At 37.4% G+C, this 21426-nt stretch overlaps 1 long non-coding RNA gene across 1 annotated transcript in view; it reads right to left on the bottom strand.

The window, feature by feature from the left end:
- Positions 1 to 20642, bottom strand: part of LOC113609204 (uncharacterized) — a 46187-nt gene extending 25545 nt beyond the window's left edge. Inside the window, exon 1 of the long non-coding RNA XR_003428556.1 lies at positions 20551 to 20642. This is a non-coding gene — a long non-coding RNA (uncharacterized LOC113609204). The remainder of the gene's footprint in view (positions 1 to 20550) is intronic.
- Positions 20643 to 21426: the final 784 nt, after the last annotated feature.

The raw sequence follows: 21426 nt of genomic DNA, 5'->3' as shown, positions 1-21426 counted from the left end.
AGTGGAGATAGGATAGCCTCTTCAAATAAATGCTTTTGAGAAAACTAAACAACCACATGCAAAAAACAAAAGAAACTAGATCACTATCTCACACCATACATAGAAATCAACTCAAAACGGATTAAACACTTGAACGTAAGGCTTGAAACTATAAAACTCCGAGAAGAACACATAGGCTGCATGCTCTTTGTTGTAGGTCTTAGCAATACGTTTCTAAATATGTCTCCTCAAGCAAGGGAAACAAAAGCAAAATTAAATAAATGGGGCTGCATCAAACTAAAAAGCTTCTGCATAACGAAACGAAAAGATAACCTACCAAATGGAAGAAGAGATTCACAAATTATATACCTAATAAGGGATTAATAACAAAAATACATAAAGAACTCATACAACTCAAAAACAAAAGAGCAAACAATCCAATTAAAAGATGGGTGAGGACCTGAATAGGCATTTTTCCAGAGACATACAGATGGCCAACAAGCACAAGAAAAGATACTCAACACCACTAATTATCAGGGAAATACAAATCAAAACCACAATGAGATACCACCTCACACCTGTTAGAATGGCTGTTATCAAAAAGACAAGAAATAACAAGTGTTGGTGATAATATGGAGATAAGGGAACCCTTGTACACTGTTGGTGGGAATTTAAATTGATACAGCCACTATGGGAAACAGTATGGAGGTTCCTCAAAAAATTAGGCCTAGAACTACCATATGATCCAGCTATCCCAAAACTGGGTATTTATCCAAGAATATGAAAACACCAATTTGAAAAGATATAGGCACCCCTATGTTTATCACAGCATTATTTATGATAGCCAATATATGAAAATAACCTAAGTTTCCATCAGTGAATGACCAGATAAAGAAGAAGTGGTATACATATATATATATATATATATATATATGTATACACACACACACACACACACACACATGTACACTCAATGGAATACTACCCAGACATAAAAACAATGAAATCTTGCCATTTGCAAAACATGGATGGACCTTGAGAGCATTATGCTAAGTGAAATAAATCAGACTGACAAAGACATATAATGTCACTCATATGTGTAATATAAAAAACAAAAATAATAAAAATAAATGGACAAACCAAACCAAACAAAAAGAAACACATACATACAGAGAAAAGAGTAGTGGTTACCAGAGGGAGAGGGAGGATGGGGAGGGTGAAATGCGTAAAGAGGTCAACTGTATGGTGAGAGATGGAAACTAAATTTTGGGTGGTGAGCATGCTATACTGTATACAGAAGTAGAAATATACTGCTGAACACATGAAACTTATATAATGTTATATAAACCAATGTTACCTGAATAAAAAATAAATCTAATTTTTTTTAAATTTTAATTAATTTTTAAAATGCCATCTTCACCTGCAGTCCTGACATCTTTCCCCAAATAAATGTAATCAGTGATACACAAGTTCTAGTCACCACTTCTCCAATGATATTTGTTTCATATCTACAGATAGGTTTCCATCTACATGATTGTTTAAGCTATAGGAAAGTAACACCAGCACGCTCAAAAATAAAATGAGAAAAATAAAAATATAAAAAATAAATACACCCAGTTTGCAGAAAAATATGGAAAACCTCAAATACCAACCCACATTGTTGATCAGAAATGTTCATAATTATTCAAAACCAATTCAACATACCCAAAAATAATGATTAATATTAATTAATTTATACTGATATTTATTGTTCACATAATTTTCATTTTATATCGCTTCCTATTAATTAATCATTAATATATTATTAATACATAATTGTATGTGATGTTATCAGTGAATTATTGATATTAGATACTAATTTAATCTTAATTAAGCTTTCACATGATTTTTTTATTTAGTCTTCACAACATAGGTTGATATTATTACTGCATTTTAGAAATGAGGAAGCTGAGGTTCAAAGAGGCTACATAATTTAAATAAGGCCAAATGTCTAGAAAACGCTAAAGCATTTTTTTTTTTTTTTTTTTTTTTTTTTTGCTGTATGTGGGCCTCTCACTGTTGTGGCCTCTCCCGTTGCAGAGCACAGGCTCCGGACGCGCAGGCTCAGCAGCCACGGCTCACGGGCCTAGCCGCTCCGCAGCATATGGGATCCTCCCAGACCGGGGCACGAACCCATGTCCCCTGCATCGGCAGGCGGACTCTCAACCACTGCGCCACCAGGGAAACCCTAAAGCATTTTTAAACATGTAGAAAAGGCAGATCTTGGCAACTCTCTAGCCATGTTCTGTGCTTCAGCATGCTGCCTCCTCAGACCGAAGCTCCTGGAACAGCAGTGGCACAAAGTAGACCCTCATTTAAGATTACTAATTATCATTAATTACCACGTATTTTGAAAATGATGAATTTAAAGTCTGATACCTAAGCATAGTTGAATTGTATTTCAAAGGTGAAAAAATATGTCCTGACAAAAATAAATGTGTTTTAATTAAATCTCAAGTTTAACTATATTTTAACCCTACTTAGCCAACTTTAGTTCTTTACCTTCAGACACCAATTTAAAAAAACACACTACCTTTTCTCTTTACAAAACGCAGAAAATAAAATAATTATTTATAGTCTCAGAAATTTTGTGTCTTTCAGACACATTTCAGTACTTCCAGTTTTCTGATCTAATCTTAATAACAGTTACTGCAAACTTCTGTTTTTGAGTGCAGTATTGTATTTTGGTTTTCTTGGAAAACACCACTGGATACACTGTTATCACAATGACACATCCCCAAGAGGAAGTGAACAAGTTTTATTAGGACCTTCCTCCTCGTCTTAAAAGGTTTGAAAGATTTGGAAACCCTAGAGGTCAAAAATAAAACTAGCCACTTAAGAAAGGAAATCTAAACTCCTTCCCTTTCAAAGCAGTGAAATGAAAGGCCATCAAAATAAAATTAAGAAGAAACGTCTGAAAATAGCAAAGTGTTTAAATAGTATTCCTTTGTTAAAACTTGTAATTTAATAAAGATTTTATTCTTCAACTCAAAACTGACATCTCCACCAGGGTGGGGTCAAGTTACTATCTTTCTAATCAGTCATCCTGACGGAGCTTTCTTACCCTGACCTCAGAGATATATAGAAGAAAGAGCTCTAAGTTTAAAGTCAGCTATGAGTTCTATTTCTTTTCCTGCCACTTGACCAGCTGTGTAAAATAGAGAAAAGAACAGGTTCTTTCCTGATTCTGAGTTATAGTGACTCTCAGATGCAGTAACATAGGTGGAACTCCTTTGTAAAGAACAAAGCCCAAGATAAGTGGTTCTTAAATGCTTTTCTCCCCAGGGTACATTTGACAATATCTGGAGACAGTTTTGATTGTCACAACTGGGGTGCAGGTGCTACATGGCATCTAGCAGGTCAAGACCAAGTATATTGCTAAACGTCTGACAATGTACAGGACAATCCCTCACATCAAAGAATTATTCAGCCCAAATGTTGGTAGTGACAAGGTTGCAAATCCCTGCTCTAGACAAACGTCAACTACCCAGAGCTTCCCCAACCTATGTCTCGGATCCAGGAACTCTTCTAGGTGTGCCAGAATGACTGTGACCCTGAAACGGAGCTTCTCAGATCCAGTTCTTCTCACCCAGCAAGAGTAAAGAAGCAAAGCAGTCCTTCCCTTTCTGCCCTAGGGCAGAGCCCCAGGGTGAGGACCTGCACAGGGCTGAGGGAAGGGCTGAGAAATCCTTGTCAGTCTCAAGCTTCCTAACACTCACCTTCCCTAGCTGCTTTCCTGGGAAGCTAAGTGGTCAGAAAACATGCTCTCCAATTAGATGGAATGTATAGCACTAAATAGTAAGCATCCACCTGCTTGCCATTAAGAAGAATACAGATAATATAATAGATTTATACATCTTTTGTTTAACAAATAAAATCCTTGCTGTCACCATCCAGAAGTATAGAATCTAGTAGATGAGATGATACAAATATCCAGGGAAGAATCACAGACAATTTTGTCCTTTCAAATCTACATGTGATATCATGGAGTAAGTAGGATATGGACATGGATCAGAAGGAATAGAAAGATCTTCAGGACACAAAGGGTAACAAAGTAGGATGGCAAGAGTAGGTGTGATGGATAATTTTATATGTCAACTTGACTGGGCCATGGGGTGCCCAGACAGTTGATCAAACATTACTTTGGGTGTTTCCATGAGGGTGTGTTTTGGATGAGATAAACATTTGAATTGGTAGACTGAGTAAAGCAGATTGCCCTCCACAATCTGCATGGACCCCATTCAATCAGTTGAAGACCTGAATATAACAAAAAGGCTAACCCTCCCATGAATAAGAGGAATTCCCTCTGCCTGACCACCTTTGAGTTGGGACAGAGGTTTTCTTCCCTTCATATTCAAACTGAAACATCTGCTCTTCCTGGGTCCCAAGCCTGTCGGCTTTTGGACTGAAACTACCCCATTGGTTCTTCTCACTCTCTAGCTTGCCAACTGTGGATCTTGGGACTTCTCAGTCTCCAAAATCATGTGAGCTAATCTTTATTAAAAAAAAAAAATATATATATATATATATATATTTCTTTATTTACTTACTTACTTATTTATTTATATATATAAACCAACATGATATATATATCATGTTGTTTCTCTTTCTCCAGAGTACCCTGCTTAATACAGTAGGGAAGGAGAAGGGCAGAGCAGAAACAATATGCCGCACTAAGCTACACTAAGGGTGTATCCCATTTGAAATGGTGAGATTGAGCCTTCAAAAACAGGTTAGACAATTTAATGAGGGAGGAAGTTTGTTTTCAGAGGCCTCTAGCCCTCAGAAGATCTCCGGGAAAATGGGGTGAGATATGGGGCAGAGTTCAAGAAATCTATATTCTTCAGATAACAAATGAGAAAGCAGACACAGGAGAAAGCTTTCATTTCAGCCTGGCCTGAGAGTGGCAAAGACAGCTATTGAGTGGGGAGTGGGGAAAGAGATGAAATAGACAGATAGACATTCTTTCTCTTCCCTCTTCATCTTCCCTCTTCCTTCTCCATCCCCCCAGCTTTGCTAGCAAAGAGATATTACGTCTGTTAGTACTGCACAACCTGAAAAACAGGAGAAAGACCCTTCCTTCTTAGCCATATGTGCCAAATAGGGCCCACAGCACTGGGGAAGATCAACCATGGGCCAATGCGCTATGAAAGAAGACACAAGGAGACTCCAAGCAATGAGTAGGATCCAGAAACCGAAAAACAAGCAGTAAGCTTTGTATCTATTCATCAATAGACATTTAACAAGTGTGTATAGCATAGGCCCCTTGCCAGAATATGACTAAAATCTTGTCACCCAGTGGCCCGGCTGCTACAATCTCCTGCCCAAGTGGGATGAGCTAATGAGAGCTCTGAAGGTGGAGTCAGGAGACTGAGGATTAATCTCAACTTGGCTGCTTGTTAGCACATACCCCTGAACAACTTACGTTGCTTTTCTAGGTCTCAGTTTTGTCATTTGCAGAATCAAGGCATTACAGTAATTTTACAGAACTGTTATGAGATATAAATAGTTAGTGTTACGTGACAAGTACTGGACAAATTCCAGGTGTATAATAAGTACCCTATAAATGTTACTTTCCTTCCTTCTTTTTTGGTATGGGCTCAAATTTGTCCCTTGTGGCATAAATTTTTTTCATATTCCATTGTAGATTTGCCATAACCATTCCCTGCCCCCAAGTTCCTGTCCTGGACCCCAGGTCCTAGATCTTGTAGATGTCTCCTCATCCCTTCTGGAAGTCTTAGTGGCTCTAGGCTTACCCCTAAAATTCCTGCTCCTCCCCTGCCCTGCTTACTTCTATCCCTATTCTGCTTATCTAGAGTATGATCACAGCACACCCATGGACATTCTGCTAATCCACATTTCTGTTCTGAAAAGCAGCTCTCACTGTTGACATTTACGGGAGTCTGATGAAGGTAGGAACCAGGACATTTGATCTCCAACAGTCTATCCTACCTCCAGAGGGAAGGGACCTGTGTGATGCTGTGAGTGTGGATGTTCCTTCCACAGGCTTTGCCTGGTAATAGGCACAGCTCCTACAAGGAACCCTTGGTAAATCACAGTCTCAGTGTTACTTTCTCTAGCACTAGGAAATAACCCCAAGGCCTGCATTCCGGAAGGCCCAGGATCCCTACGCCCCTTCCTCATATACTTACTGGATGTCTGGTCATTTCATAAGTACTAATGATTACCTGGTCTTATGAGATTCTCCCACATTTAGCAGCTCCTATAATTTGAGAACAGCAAGGGTCCTTACAGGCAAATCACAATACATTGTTACTTCTTGCTTGACAGTTTCCTAACATTAGGAAATGGGGTTCAATTCATTGATCTTCCTAACAAAACAACAGCACAAATGATGCATTATACAAAAACCAACATCAAACATCTTACATACTATGCATTTCCCAAACACTTCGTTCTGCTCCACCACTCTGTTTTCTCTCATCAGCCACCTTTTCCAATCTCATCAGTGACGGTTAATATTTCATCACCTCTACCCCACTTCCACCCTTTCACAGCAGATGATCTGCCTCCTACACACCAAGGCAACAGAGGCCATTAACCAAAAACTCCGACTTCCCTTTCCTCCACCTCCTAATGTCTGTTATGTGACTATGAACAGTAACCAGCAAATTCATAGCTCTATAGGAATAGAATCTCATGTGTTGGTCAAAGGGAAAAGCCCTAGAGAGAAATCTGGAAGAAAGAGAAATCTGGATCCTTTGGTGGTGGTGAAAGCTCAAAACAACGTTATCTGGGGGAGAGAGGGAAAGTTAGTCATTACCACCAAAATGAAATGTTTCCTTCCCTTTAGCAAAGTCAGTACTCAGCAAGCGTCTAAGGAAGGAGGTGCCACACTGCTGTATTATATGCAATCTGGGATCTCAGAGGAATCAGGTCAAATTAGAGTTTTAGCATTTTCTTAAAATTCCTTACATCTTTGCCTTTGCATTTCCTGTTTTCCAGCCTTTCATTCATTAATTTGACCACTATTGATTGAGACTTTCTAAATGATTTTATGAGAGTCAAATATCCCTGTCTTCGATTGCCAACAAACACGTGAAAGAATGCTCAACATCATTAATCATTAGAGAAATGCAAATCAAAACTACAATGACATATCCTCTCACACCGGTCAGAATGGCCATCATCAAAAAATCTAGAAACAATAAATGCTGGAGAGGGTGTGGAGAAAAGGGAACACTCTTGCACTGCTGGTGGGAATGTACATTGATACAGCCACTATGGAGAACAGTATGGAGGTTCCTTAAAAAACTAAAAATAGAATTACCATATGGCCTAGCAATCCCACTACTGGGCATATACCCTGAGAAAACCATAATTCAAAAAGAATAATGTACCAAAATGTTCATTGCAGCTGCTCTATTTACAATAGCCAGGAGATGGAAGCAACCTAAGTGTCCATCATCAGGTGAATGGATAAAGAAGATGTGGCACATATATACAATGGAATATTACTCAGCCGTAAAAAGAAATGAAATTGAGTTATTTGTAGTGAGGTGGATGGACCTAGAGTCTGTCATACAGAGTGAAGTAAGTCAGAAAGAGAAAAATAAATACCATATGCTAACGCATATATATGGAATCTAAGAGAAAAAAAAAAAAGGTCATGAAGAACCTAGGGGTAAGACGGGAATAAAGACACAGACCTACTAGAGAATGGACCTGAGGATATGAGGAGGGGGAAGGGTAAGCTGTGACAGAGTGAGAGAGTGGCATGGACATATATACACTACCAAACGTAAAATAGATAGCTAGTCGGGGGCAGCTGCATAGCACAGGGAGATCAGCTCAGTGCTTTGTGACCACCTAGAGGGGTGGGATAGGGAGGGTGGGAGGGAGGGAGATGCAAGAGGGAAGAGATATGGGAACATATGAATATGTATAACTGATTCACTTTATTATAAAGCAGAAACTAACACACCATTGTAAAGCAATTATACTCCAATAAAGATGTTAAAAAAACAATCCCTGTTTTCATGAAAATGAAAGTCTTCATGGAGTAAATGAAATAAATAAATAAATGCATGGTATGATAAAAGGTGATGTTTGCTAGGCAGTAAAAGGGGAATGGGGAGTTCTGGTGGGGAGGGGGGTTGATGTAATTACAAATAGGATAGTCATGGAAGACCTATCTGACCATAAGAATAAATCCTGAAAGAAATGAGGGTATAAGCCATGAAGATATCTGTGAGAAGAACATTAGGAACAGAGGGAAAAGCAAGTGCAAAGGCCCTATCACAGGAAGCAGCCTGGTGCCTTCAAGGAGCAACAAGGAGCCCAGTGTGGCTGAAGCAGAGTGACTGAGGAGATAAATAGGAAAAAAAGAGTTCGGAGGGCTGACAGAAGCCACTCATGGTAGTTTTTTCAGCCACTGTGAATAGTTTGGCTTTTATTATTAGTGAGAAGGGAAGTCATTGGATAATTCTGATATGAGACATGGCAGGTGAATATGTAGAAATATGCAGTATGCCAGATGTTGAGAACTGCTATGGAGAAAAATAGAAACAATGGAAAAGAAATGGTGATGCACCAGAGAAAAAGAGAGAGGGCCCAAATGGATAAAATTCGAAATAAGAGAGAAGTTATAACCAATATCACAGAAATACAATAATAAGAGAATACTAACAGTTATACAACAACAAATTGGACCACCTAGAGAAAACAATATATTCCTAGAAACATACCATTTTCCAAGACTGAATCAGGAAGAAATAGGAAATCTGAACAAGCTGATTACTAGTAATAAAATTGAATGAGTAATTTTTTTAATACTACCAATAAACAAACGTCCAGGACCAGACAGTTTCACAGAGGAATTCTACCAAATATTTAAAGAAGAGTTAATACCTACCCTTCTCAAACAATTCCAAAGTGTTAAAGAGGAGGGAATGAGTCCAAACTCATTCTCTGAGGCCACCATTACCCTGATACCAAAACCAAAGACACTACAAAATAATTACAGGCCAATATACCTGATAAACTAGATGCAAAAATCCTCAGCAAAATATTAGCAAACCAAATTCAACAATACATTAAAAGGATCATACATCAGGATTGAGTGTGATTTTATTCCAGGGATCCAAGGGTGGTTGAATATTTGTACATAAATCAACATGATACACCACATAACATTAATAATAATTACGTGATCGGGGGCTTCCCTGGTGGCGCTGTGGTTGAGAGTCCACCTGCCGATGCAGGGGACACAGGTTCATGCCCCAGCCCAGGAAGATCCCACATGCTGTGGAGCGGCTAGGCCCATGAGCCATGGCCACTGAGCCTGCGTGTCTGGAGCCTGTGCTCTGCAATGGGAGAGGCCACAACAGTGAGAGGCCCATGTAATAAAAAAAAAAAAATTACGTGATCATCTTAATAGATACAGAAAAGATATTTGACCAAAATTCAACATCCATTCATGATAAAAACTCTCAGCAGAGTGGGTATAGAGGGAACATACCTTAACATAATAAAAGCCATTTATGTCAAACCCACACTCAATGTTAGTATGGAAAACTAACATCACATTCAATGGTGAAAATCTGAAAGCATTCTCTCTAAGATCAGGAACATGACAAGGATACGCATTCTTACCACTTTTATTCAACATAGTATTGGAAGTCCTAGCCACAGCAATCAGTGAAGAAAAAGAAATACAAGGCATCCAAATTAGAAGGGAAGAAGTAAAACTGTCACTATTTACACATGACATGATACTATGGGAAAAGCTAAAGACTTAAAAAAAATAACTATTAGAACTAATAAATGAATTCAGTAAAGTTGCAGGATACAAAATTAAAATGCAGAAATCTGTTGCATATCTGTACACCAAAAATGAACTACCAGAAGGAGAAAACAATCACATTAAAAAGAATAAAATACCTAGGAATAAATTTAACCAAGGAGGTGAAAGACCTCTATTCATGAATTATAAGACACTAATGAAAGAAATTGAAGACAACACAAATAAATAGAAAGATATACCATGCTCATGGATTGGAAGAATTAATATTGTTAAAATGTTCATACTACCAAAGCAATCTAAACATTCAATGCAATCTCTATCAAAATACCTATGGCATTTTTCACGAACTAGAACAGATAATCATAAAATGCGTATGGAACCACAAAAGACCCTGAATAACCACAGCAATCTTGAGAAAGAAGAAGCAGGAGGTATTACCCTCCCTGACTTCAAATTATACTACAAAGCTGTAGTAATCAAAACAGTATAGTACTAGCACAAAAACAAACACATGGATCAATGGAACAGAATAGAAATTGCAGAAATAAACCACACACATATGGTCAACTAATCTATGACAAAGGAGGCAAGAATATACAATTGGGAAAAGAGTCTCTTCAATAATTGGTGCTAGGAAAACTGGACAGCTATATATAAAAGAATGAAAATAGAATATTTTCTCACACCATATACAAAAATAAACAAAATGGATTAAAGACTTAAATGTAAGACCTGAAACCATAAAGCTCCTAGAAGAAAACATAGGCAGTACCTTCTTTGACATGGGCCTTAGCAATATATTTTTGGATCGGTCTCCTCAGGCAAGAAAAACAAAAACAAAATTAAACAAATAGGACTACATCAAACTAAAAAGTTTCTGAGCAGTGAAGAGAACCATCAACAAAATAAAAAGGCAACCTACTGAATGGGAGAAGATATATGCAAATGATATATCCAATAAGGGGTTAATATCCAAAATATATAAAGAACTCATACAACTCAATATCAAAACCAAAACAAAACCTGAGTTTAAAATGGGCAGAGTACCTGAATAGGCGCTTTTCCAAAGAAGACATACAGATGGCCAACAAGCACATGAAAAGATTTTCAACATCACTAACCATTAGAAAATGCAAAGGAAACCCACAATAATATCACCTCATATCTGTCAGAATGGCTATCATAAAAAAGACAAGAAATAACAAGTGTTGAAAATGATGTGGAGAAAAGGGAATCCTTGTGCACTGTTGGTGGGAATATAAATTGGTGCAGTTACTGTGGAAAACAATATGGAGATTCCTCAAAAAATTAAAAATAGAACTACCATACAATCCAGCAATTCCACTCCTGGGTATTCACCCAAAGAAAATGAAAACACTAATTTGTATGCACTCCAATGTTCATTGTAGCATTATTTACAATAGTCAAGATATGGAAGCAATATAAGTGTCCATCAACAGATGAGTGGATAAAGAAGATGTGGTGTATATATACAATGGAATATTACTCAGCCATAAAAAAAGAATGAAATCTTGCCATTTAAGACAACATGGATGGACCTAGAGGGTGTTATGTTAAGTGAAATAAGTCAGAGAAAGACAAATACTGTATTTTTCATTCATATATGGAATCTAAAAAACAAAACAAATGAACAAATATAACAAAACAGAATCAGACTCACAGATACAGACAACAAATTACTCGTTGCCAAAGGGGAGACTGGTGGGGGATGAACAAATTGGTGAAGGGGTTAAGAGGTACAAACTACCAGTTAAAAAATAAATAAGTCACAGGAATGTAATGTACAGCACAGGGACTATAGTCAATAATATTATAAATTTGTATCATTCATAATCTACAAACATATTGAATTACTATGTTGTACACCTGAAACTAATATGATATATTTGTAGGTAAACTATACATCAATTTTTAATAAAAAATAATAATAAATGGTGATGCAACAGAGGAGGAACACTGTTGTTCTTTTGCCTTTTTCCATTTTTTGCCTTTCTAACTCAACTGATTCTTTGAAGCTCAGCTCAGATAACCACTCCTCCAAGAAGTTGTCACTGAATATCCCTCCCCAAATTGGGTAAGAGTTATCCTTTTCTGTGATCTCACAGCACTGTAAACAATCTTTTCTTACAGCACTTATCACACTGCATTGTGTTTTTAATGAATGCTTATTGTGTTTTTAATAAATGCTACCAAAATATTTGTTGAAGAAATGAAAGAATGGATGGATGGATGGATGGATGGATGGATGGATGGATGGATGGATGGATAGAATAAAAGAGAGAGTGAATCGGAGAGAGAAAACAGTCCCTGAAGATAGATGGAATAGAAGTAGTGACAATGGAAATAAAAAGGAAGAGCCAGGTGTTAGAGACATTATAAAAGTAAAATGACATGTCTCATAATTTTATGAATGTAAAATGACATGTCTGATAATTTTATGAATGTTTTTCTCCTGTCAAGGAGAAAAAGTCCCTTGAATGATCTCATGGGTTCTAGTAAATGGAAAGCTTAAGAGAAAGAGAAATTCTTAAAGGAGGAGCTTCTTTGGAAAAGTTTTTTATGATGACCAAGTCTAATTCATTCGTCGATTTTAACAGCCTTTTACTGAGCTTCTTCTAAATTTCACTTCCTGTGCTAAGTGCTGGTAAGAAAAAACTAGGTAAATCATGATCTCTGCATTTTAAGGCATAGAGGCATAAGACTATACAAAGCAAGGCTATACTTGTGAAGTAACATTTGAGGGTACTATTGTATAGCTGAATATGAAGGACTTTCAACTCTTCAGTTGGCACAATGGCATGGGGAAAAGTGCAAGGGCTTCTAAGTCAAAGGGTCCTGAATTCCAACTTTGCACCTAAATATCTGGGACCCTGAGAAAACTATCTCAAGTCTCTAAACTTGACTTTCTCTCTCCCTCTGCAAATCAAGAGAGAATAAAACCTACTTTGTAATGTTGTTTAAAAAAAACGTAATGTGATAATGTATGGGAAAACATCTGCAACGATACCTTGGAATACTAGGAGCTTTAACAATATCATTTGGCTTCCTTCTCTTTTAGCCCAAAGTTCAGCATATGGCAGGGATTTAAAATTTGTATCAGCCTAATTTTTACACATGCATCAGTATTGTCCATGTTATAATGCACACTGATAGCTTTATTTTCCAGAGAAAATATTTCTTACTTCAACATCTGGAGACCAAATGTACTATGAGAAGATGGGAGGGAAGAGAGCAGATACCAAATTACTTTTTATATTCAGGTAACTCACAAAAACTAAAAATAATTTTGCAAGTTTTGTGCAAACTCATAATGTACACTTAGGACTCATCAAAATCACTATTATGTTTCCACTGAATCATTGGCAAAGCCACATACAGAAATAAAGATAGCTCTTCAAAGAGTTGGTGCAATCTCTCTCATTGGAACACTTCTGCCACTTATAGCTGCAAGTACATTTTTCAATACTGAATATTTACATGGTGGAAGTACTGAAATTTCAACCGCATCTGTCACAGGAGAAATTTGGGGGTCAGAGAGAGAGAAACTATTTGACTATGGAGCCCTTTGATCCAAAAAGTTATATAGAGGCAGTCTCAGTTAATCCAGTGACGCTTTGTAATGAAAATTAGGTGAGAACAAAGGAAAATGTGCCTACAGCATAACAAAACCAGGGTCTGTTTTTGGTTTTTGTTTTTTCGTATATAGTAGGGTCAAAGGATAAGAGGAATATACATGCTTCATACAGAATGGACCAAAATGTTTTCTGGAAAAAATTAAATTATTCCAGTGGAGAAGCACATTTGTCATCAAGTATTTTAGGAGAAAAACCGGCTTTAGCTTTGCCAGCAGAGAGAGATGGAACTGAATTCCTGTTCCCTGTGACCAACAGGGAAGTCAGGGGAAGGCAGAGCTGGGTCTAGAATGTGTCTGAGCCTACTGTTTCACTATCCTGAAGGAAGTGCAAGAGTGATAAGTGAGGGTGAGGGCAGGGACTTTGGGTAGAGAGGACTTAAAGAGAGGACTGAAGAGAGAACATGGGTGGTACTAGAAGAAAAAGAGAGTACAGGAGTGAGGAAGCATATGTGTGGTTCACCTTCTTGAGGACCTGAGATGAGGCCTTATCCACCCTTCATGGCTCCCAACTCCCTCACCTCTCTGTGAGTATGTAGATCAAACAAAAGCACAACTGATGATCCTCTCATCTTCATCCCAACACTACATAGTTGTAGGACACTTACTCAAGCCCCTCAGTACAAGAGTTCCTTAAAATCTTAAATCAGAAAAGGAGACATGTCTTCAGAAAGGATGAGATTGTAGGAAAAATATCTGCACACCCCACTGAATTGCTAGACCAGAGTACCAATCCATGATAACCATATTGGCTAAAAAAATAAAAATCCCTCTGATTTCTGTGCTTACTCTTACAAAGGATTTATCTAAAACATATCCACTGAAGGATCAAAAGGAGAGTCCATTTGTGTATTAATTGTTACTTATTTCCTACCTTACAGTTGAGTTTGTTTAGCACTTTACAGACAATTGTGAAAGCATACCTAGGTGATATGGGAGAAAGGAACTGATGAAATCTAGAGTCTCCCTAAGATTCAGAAGCACTGATGCTCCTAAAACAGCTACCAAGAAAGAGAGAAAGAAAAATAAGGAGAAGGCTATTAGTTTCAACAAGAAAAACATGCAGTATAGCGCCTCCCTGGCATGGCCAGCAACTACTTTTGGGGAAACTAAATTAAAAAAGAAAATCTGCCAACTTGGAAAACCTGTCCACAATAGTAGAAGAGAAAAAAACAGTTTTATAGTTGAATATGCATTAAACCAAAATGTGACGTATGTCATGTGTAATCTGGTAAAGAGACATATCATCCTCCTGTCATAAATAAATGAGTATTTTATTTTATTTTATTTTCCCTTTGGATAAAGGCAATTAGTAAACATGTTTGCTACCTCAATTACCAGGCAAATTTAGGATGAACTATATGTGCTAATCAAGTGCTCTTATTTGAGGAGTAGTTATTGTTTATCTTGAGAACATGTATGAAATGGGTTGCATCTGTTTGGCTACATAAAAGGTTATAAAACAAAATCCAGGGTTCCTATAATATACTGATAGTGTGAGAATGTCCAGTCTTTTAATCAAACATTATATGACATGCAAAGAAACAGAAATATGTGATCCAGACTCAGATAGATAGATAGGTGATAAAGAAGGAAGAAAGAAAGAAAGAGAGATAGAAAGGAAGGAAGGGAGGAAGGGAGGGAGGGAGGGAGAGAGGAGGGAGGGAGGGAGAAAGAGAGAAAGCCAACAGAAACTGATTCTGACTAGGCACAGATGTTAGATTCACCAAATATAGATTTCAAAGCAGATCTAATAAATATGTTCAGAGTTAAAGAAAACTACATTCAGCAAATTAAAAGAAATTATTTTGAAAATTACTCAACAAGTACAAAATGTCAATAGAGAAAGTAAAAATATCAAATAAAACAAATGATAATTTTAGAGATGAAAAGCACAACATCCAAAATGAAAAATTTACTAGATTTATTTAACATCACATTTGAAAAGGCAAAGAACCAGTGAATTTTTTTTTTTTTTTTTTTGGCAGCATTGGGTCTTTGTTGCTGCACACTGGCTTTCTCTAGTTGTGGAGAGCAGGGATACTCTTTGTTGCGGTGGGCGTGCTTCTCATTGCAGTGGCTTCTCTTGTTGCAGAGCACGGGCTCTAGGTGTGCAGGCTTCAGTAGTTGTAGCACGAGGGCTCAGTAGTTGTGGTTCACAGGCTAGAGCACAGGCTCAGTAGTTGTGGTTCATGGGCTTAGTTGCTCTGCGGTATGTGGGATCTTCCCGGACCAGGAATCAAACCCATGTCCCCTGCATTGGCAGGCAGATTCTTAACCACTATGCCACCAGGGAAGTCCCAGAACCAGTGAATTTGAAGATAGGTTGATAAAACGTTTGTAATCCACAGAAGAAAGGGGAAAAAAAAAAAACTGAGGAAAAAAACCAGAGATCTGTTGAACGAGGCCAAGTAGATTGACTTTTCTATAATGAAAAGTCTGAAAGAAAGAGAAAGGAGCAGAAAATATATGTGAAGAAATGAGCAAAAACTTCCAAAATTATACGAAAAATGTCAATCCACAGGTCCAAGGAGCTCAAAAAAAGACAAGTAGGATGAATACAGAGATCCACACCAAGACCTATTATAGTCAGACTTCTGGAAGAAAAAGAGAAAATCCCAAAAATATTAAGAGGAAAACAACTCAGCAACAAAATGGTTAATGGGTGATTTCTCATCAGAAATTATGGAGGCCAGCAATGGAATTAATTATTTAAAGTGTTAAGAAAACTGTCCAAAAAAGACTTATATCCAGCAAACTGCTCATCAAAAATAAACAGAAAATAAAGACATTCATAGATAAACAGAAACAGAGAATTCATTGTTAGTAGACCTAACCTACAAGAAATAACAGGAGTAGTCCTTCAAGCTGAAAGAAAATGACAGTAGATGGCAATGAAAATGAAGGAAGGAAGGAAAAGTACCAGATATTGTAAATATGTGGGTAAATATAAAAGACTGCCTGTATCTTTTTCTTTCTTTTTTCTTGTATTTCTCTTAATTTAAAAAAATCATTAAAAAACAGATTGGTTAAAACAATAATTGTAATGATGTATTGTTAGGTTTTTACATCTAACCCAAAAGATGAAGTATATTTGACAATAATAACACAAAGGAGGAAGAAGGCAATGGAGCTATAATGGAACAAAGTTGCTATAATTTATGAGATTTAAGTCAGTGCTAACTTGAAGTAGATTGTGAAAACTTAAATATGCATATTATAATCTCTATGGTGACCACTAGGGAAATAGTTCAAAACAGCTTTAAAAAAATCAACAAAGGAATTTAAAAAGTGCACTAGCACAAAAGAAGGCAGTAAAACAGGAATATAGGACCCAAAAAGAGATATGAAAATGGAAAACAAAAAGCAACACGTCAGACATAAATCCAACCATATCAATAATAACATTACATGTAAATTGACTAACTATTCTAATCAAAAGGCAGAGACTGTCAAACTGAAATAAAAAGCAAGATCAAACTATATTCAATCAACAAGAAACACACTTTAAACATAAATAGAAGTAAAGTAAACTGATGAAAAAGATACACTATGAAAACAGTAACCATAAAAGAGCTGGAATGGCTAAATTATTATCAGACAACATGACATCAGGCTATAAATATTGTGAACAAGAGGAGCATTTCACAATGATAAAAGAGTCAATAAAGCAGGGAGATATAAAAGTAAAAATATTTATGTATCTAACAAGAGAGCCCCAAAATATGTTAAGCAAAAACTGACAAAATAGAAAGGAGAAATACACTTTTCAACAATTATAATTAGAATCGCAATACTCTTTTCTCACTAATTAATAGAACAACCAGACAGAAAAATCACTAAGGATAAAGAATATTTGAACAACATTACCAGCTAACTTAACCAAACTGACCTACATAGAATACCCCACCCAAAAGAGTGGAATGTACATTTTTTTAAGTGCACATGGCTCATTTTCCAGGATAGCCCATAGGCTAGGCCATAAAACAAGTCTCAATAAATTTTAAAAGATTGAAATAATACCAGATATCTTCTTCAACAGCAATGAAATTAAATTAGAAATCAATAATAGAAAGAACACGCCCAAATATTTGGAAATTTAAAAATGTATTTCTAATTAACCTGTGTGACAATAAAATACAACATATCAAAATTTACAGGATAGGGACTTCCCTGGTGGCACAGTGGTTAAGAATTGCCTGTCAGTGCAGGGGACACGGGTTTGATCCCTTGTCCGGGAAGATCCCACATGCCGCGGAACAACTAAGCCTGTGCACCACAGCTACTGAGCCTGTGCTCTAGAGCCCAAGAGCCACAACTACTGAGCCCACGTGCCACAACTACTGAAGCCCATGCTCCTAGAGCTCGTGCTCTGCAACAAGAGAAGCCACCGTAATGAGACACCCACGCAGTGCAACAAAGAGAAGCCCCTGCTTGCCACAACTAGAGAAAGCCTGCATGCAGCAACAAAGACCCAACACAGTCATAAATAAATAAATAAATAAATAAATAAATATTTACAGGATACATCTAAAGCAGTGCTTAAAGGAAAATCTATACCTTTAAATGCTTATGTTAGAGAAAAAAGAACAAATTAATACAAAGTAAATAGAAGGAAAGAAATAATACAGGTCACAGTGGAAATCAATAAAATTTTAAAAAGAAATAATAGAGAAAATCAATACAGCAATAGTGTCTTATTTGAAAAGATCAACAATCTTTAGAACTTAGAAGTAGACTAAAAAGAAAAAAAATGGAGAAGACACAAATTACTAAAATTAGGAATGAAAGAGAAGACATCACTACAGACCCTATAAAACTTTTATGAATGAAGGAGTGACAAATGGTAGCATTGAGATGCTCCATCTAAAGAAAACTCCAGAGGAATCATAATGTGCAGTACACACTGGCATTACATCCCAAGAGAGCAGCCCCCAACCAGTGACTAACAGGAAATGGTATATTAACATGTGTTTTACACTGACACTCAGAGTTTCCCCAGTGAGATTAAGCTACAGTCACCTACAGTGGTAGCTGGCTTTATAATGCCCCCTTCATAAGCTGCCGTCCCTTCCTTCTTGCTTCCTCACTCCTCTATCAATGCTTCCTTTCACCTCTCCTACCAAAATAAACTGCATACTTATACTTAAATCTCTATCTCAGGATCTGCTTGTGATGGAACCCAAACCACGAATAATTCTAATGTTTATGGTGATTTACTAACTAAGGAGAGAATCTGAAAATCACTTGCATATACAGTTGACCCTTGAACAACATGGGGGTTAGGGGTGTCCACCCCTCACACAGTCGAAATCCGTGACTATAACTTTACAGTCAGCCCTCTATATCCCTGGTTCTGCAGAGTTGGATTCAGCCAACTGCAGATAATGTCATACTATAGCACATATTATTGAAAAACATCCACATGTAAGTGGACCCTCACAGTTCAAATCCATGCTATTTAAGTCAACTGTAGTTGCCTTTCTTTTTTTCTTTTTTTTTTTTTTTTCCGGTACGTGGGCCTCTCACTGTCGTGGCCCCTCCCGTTGCGGAGCACAGGCTCCAGACACGCAGGCTCAGCGGCCATGGCTCACGAGCCTAGCCGCTCCGCGGCATGTGGGATCTCCCCGGACCGGGGCACAAACCCATGTCGCCTGCATCAGTAGGCGGACTCTCAACCACTGAGCCACCAGGGAAGCCCGCCTTTCTTTTTAATTGGCCTCACTCATGAAACCATTTAGTGATTTAGTTTTCTTTTTTCCACCTACTTGTGTAGGTCTCTTCTAATAACCATTATTATCTATCATTGATCTTTCCTTTTCTTCAGAGCACTTATTAAAATTTATAACAGCATTATTTTTTATTTGTCTGCCTCAAAACTGTAAGCTCCAAAAAGGCTGAGATAATGTCTGTCTTATTCAGCTATGTACATAACTCCATATCGAGCACATCTTGGTTGAATAAATTAATAAATGAAGAAATGGGGTCCCAAAGAGGAAAAGCATTTAGGGTGGAGATTTCTAGTGCTCACCTCTATTCAGTCCCCTTCTCCTATCTGAAATCCAGAAGATTATAGTTCTCTACCCTCTTGCTGTTAGACAGGGCATATGTCCATTTCTGGCTAATGGTTTGTGAGGGGAAATGGCATGTATCACTTCCAGGCCAGAGTGTTTAACTGCCAGTGAGACCCTTGAGTACTTTCTTCCCTGTTAAGGTGGCCACAAAGGCCATGTTTTCCAGATGGTGCCATTACAAGAGGGAAGAGCCCCTATTGGCCCAGGTACCCAGATCTGTTTGGAGCAGAGTAAACCCTCTGCTGACCCACTTTGGACACTCACTTTGTGAGTTATAAATAAAACTGTGCTGAGTCAAGCCACTGAGATTTAGAATTGTTTGTTATTGTAACACAACCTAGCCTATCTCAACTGACAAAGTATTCTTCTCAGTAGGGATCTGAAGAAAGGTGAGCAATGAAAAATGTTTCCAACTCTATACTCTATGCTCCCCTCATTTGTTTTTGCTTGGTTGTTTGGTGTTTTACAATAGAACTCTACCTGGTATTTAATTGGAAAGCTAGTGAAGCCCCAAAATGTATTCAAGGTATTAAATAAACTTTTTGAGCTACATTATAAATGTACCATACATATACTGTAAACATGCCATAAATCTCTTCTGCCATGATGCATGTGGAGCCAACAGCTCTACAATAAGCCTTAAGGTATACGACCTGTAATATTGGCTCTGTCTCTAGGTGACAAAGTGGGCTTCACCAGTCACCTAATTTCCCCAGTCTCACTTTTCTCATATTCTGAAGATACCCTGGCTAAACTTGAAAGACACTATAGGTCACAGTTGTAAACTTTGGGCATAGTGCTTAAAATCTTTCAAGACTGGACTGGTTATTCCCTCCTCAGTAAGATAAGTGAGAGTTTCAAGGAAAAATATTTATATTCCAGATCCTCTGGAGCATAAGAAACTATGAGAACAGACAAATGGGCAAAAGCTCTTCTTAAAATTTAAATTAAAAATATAAATATATGCATGCATGCAAGCATTTAAATGTAAAACAGCTACACCTATTGCTATACTTGCTAAGAAAAAGCAAGATACTTACCAAGATTTTCAAGAGACTGCCACTCCTTCTGGGATATGCATTCAACATTGAATTTCAAAGTTCCTGTGCAAACTTTCCTTGTAATGTAATATTCAACCTAGAAGCATGTATAGTACATTCACTATGCAAAATATATTTATTGTAGAAAATGGCATCTGTTTACTTAAGTTGTAAGTGAATTGTGTGAATCAGACTCATCACCACATAAATCATGTAGCTCCTCTCTTAATTAGAAATACCTCCATCTCTGAGTTAAGTTACTCTCTTTGCAGGCTGCATAAAATAAGGGCATTTCCTTAAAGTCTAGTGTTAGGGGTTGAATTATGTCTCCCCAAGTTCACATGTTGAAGTCCTAACCCCCAGTACCTTGGAATTTAACTCTATTTGAAGGTAGGGTCTTTAAAGAGGCAAAATGAGGTTATTAGGATGGGTTCTAATCCAATGTGACTGTCATCTGTATAAGAAGAGATTAGGACACAGATACACACAGGAAGATCATGTGAAGACACAAGGAGAAAATGCCATCCATAAGCCAAGGAGAGGTCTAGAGGAAATTAACACCTTGATCTCAGACAACCGGCCTCCAGAACAATGAGAAAATAAAATTCTGTTGTGTAAGCCACCCAGTCTGTGGTACTTTGTTATAGCAGCTGTAGCAAACTAATACATCTGGTTTCTCTGACATTCCTAAATATACTCTTATCTCAAAAGATGTCCCAGGATCCCCAAGATAACAACTGATATTAAAATGTTTTCTTTCTTATTTTGAATAATGTTTGCCGCCCACAAGGTAGGTCAGCACAATTCAACCCACATGCCCAGTTCTGGTCATCCTAGCTAAAGACAGACTAGCAGAATCAGTAGTTTCTACTATGA

The sequence above is a fragment of the Aethalodelphis obliquidens genome, unplaced genomic scaffold, assembly GCF_003676395.1.
Source record: "Aethalodelphis obliquidens isolate GAN/ISIS:26980383/991018 unplaced genomic scaffold, ASM367639v1 scaffold55, whole genome shotgun sequence".
Taxonomy (NCBI): domain Eukaryota; kingdom Metazoa; phylum Chordata; class Mammalia; order Artiodactyla; family Delphinidae; genus Aethalodelphis; species Aethalodelphis obliquidens.
This window is presented reverse-complemented; position numbering and strand designations above follow the sequence as displayed.